The 2,128-nt window shown below is 34.9% G+C and overlaps 1 long non-coding RNA gene across 1 annotated transcript; it reads right to left on the reverse strand.

Annotated features, from left to right (window-relative positions):
* Positions 1-807: 807 nt before the first annotated feature.
* On the reverse strand, positions 808-1,708 carry LOC124461004. The gene is made up of 3 exons (XR_006954893.1): positions 1,630-1,708; positions 1,497-1,557; positions 808-1,394 (listed from the first exon to the last, which is right to left on the reverse strand). It is a non-coding gene; the product is annotated as an uncharacterized LOC124461004 (long non-coding RNA).
* Positions 1,709-2,128: the final 420 nt, after the last annotated feature.

A 2,128-nucleotide genomic window follows, 5' to 3' on the forward strand; every position in this document is an offset into this window, starting at 1 on the left:
CGAAAATGGATCGCAAGCGGCAGAAATCTGGCAAATTTCGTAAAACAAAATGAAGTTTGGCTTGAGGAGTATACGACATTCGTAGATTCGGAGCACGAAGATGATCAACCATCAACTAGCCGAGGAAGAGGAAGGCCGCATAAAGATGTGGAAGATTGTTCAACGTTTACAAGGAAACGAAAGCTTCAGGGTGCTACTGAAAGCATTACAACGGAGCATCTTTCAGAAGCACTTTCTTCAAAGAACAAGAGAGGGCAAAGGCGAGCATTACGAAAGGATTTAATAGAATATCAGTGTTTACCACTTGGAGAGCTATCCGAAGAAGCACAGTAATGTAAAAACAAGGACTACAAATGGTTCAGATACACTAATACATTAAAAACTTCTCGTGTTAGACAAAATGAAGACCTTTTTAACATGCTAGCAGCCTCTTCGGACCCACTTATTGCATCACTGAGACACGTGCGATCACGAAAGGATTTGGAAAATAGCAACTATAGTCCCGAAATGTTGAGTTTATTAGATACTGATGTAAATATTGAAAATTATTTTGAAGAAAATCAGCCATCAATAGCAAATTTTCAATATCAAGTTTCATCCCGATAGCTCTGAATGGTGCTGGTAAAACATCGATGGTTGCGTACCTCGATATTTTGAGTCTTTTGAAAAAAAAACCTCGATATGTATCGAAGTTTAAATTAATATTTAACTTAGAGCGTAAAAATCATGTTAAATTCCCGTTTAAAGAATAACACTGAAAGAATATTAATATTCAAAAAAATAAATTATAAATTGCAAAACAAAAAATAACGTGTTTCATATATTTCGTTTAATTTACATAAGCTATGGTAACTAATTATTGTTATAGATTACTTTTGATATCCATTCGTTTTTATTTACAAATACAAGTATGTATATCAACTTGCTTGGGTTTGAGAGAACACCGTTTCTCACTTACTATAAGTCCAGCTTTGCTGAACATATGTTCACTTTCAGCGGACGTTGCAGAAACACAAAGAAATTTTTTAACACAGCTTGTGATCATTTGAGGTCTGCAAAGTAAATGTATTGTCATTAAACGTTATAATTATTTTAATATCAGAGTCAGAGCTTTCAGTGTTGAAATATTGACGAATTCCCAGAATTTAATCCTTCCCATTACTGTGAATATTTGTAGAATTCCCTAAATCAAGAAAATTGAAAAGTGGCTCTTGTGTAGCAGAAGACCAGACTAGACCAGACTGGCAGGCTGGTGGAAGTTGGGCATGGTACGTTAATTGCAGAAAGCTCATTTTCCAAAAATTTTATAAAGTAGTCCCAAACTTCAGACTTCCCATATTTTGTTCGTTCATTGGGTGTCTCATCATTGTCATCGTTAGAGTCAGTATTGCAATCTACACAGAAGAACGTACATATGTATTTACATGCATGTTAAAAATGGAAATATGTACATACATATGTACATGGCACATGTGTGTCTCATTTGTGATGTTTACCTTTGTCATTAAAATCCTTGAGAAATTTGTCCATGTCTACAGCACTGCCAACACCAATATCCTAAAATAAGGAGGCATTCAATTAATCTTTTGCTTTCATTGTTTATAAACACAATTATAATTTTTAACTTACCTAGCTTTTTACTTTCTCGCAAATTTTTTGTAAGTGATGACAATTTTTTTTAGTGATGCGAGAAACCTCGAAACATCGAAGTTAAAATATCGAGTACCCGCAAGAAAATAAAAAACCTCGATGTATCGATGAAACATCAATACAATTCCCAGCTCTAGCTCTGAAGATGGCGGCGTCAAGTTGATTTGCACAGACGGACGGACGGACGGGCAGACGGTCATGGCTATATCGACTCAGCTTCTCATGCTGATCAAGAATATTCTTGATGTATATACATATATACTACTATAGGGTCGGAAACGTCTCCTTCTGGGTATATAAACCGCATTTTTGATGAAGTGATTAGGGAAAACAAAATTATTTTATATGTGGAAAAAAAATATAAAAAACTATCCAGTGCCACACAAGACGCAAGCAGTTCACAGTTTGTTAGGCTTGTGTTCCTATTTTAGGAGACAATTGTATGATTTATTAAAAAAGGATAAACAGTTTGAATTTG

Source organism: Drosophila willistoni, unplaced genomic scaffold (genome assembly GCF_018902025.1).
Source record: "Drosophila willistoni isolate 14030-0811.24 unplaced genomic scaffold, UCI_dwil_1.1 Seg171, whole genome shotgun sequence".
NCBI lineage: Eukaryota > Metazoa > Arthropoda > Insecta > Diptera > Drosophilidae > Drosophila > Drosophila willistoni.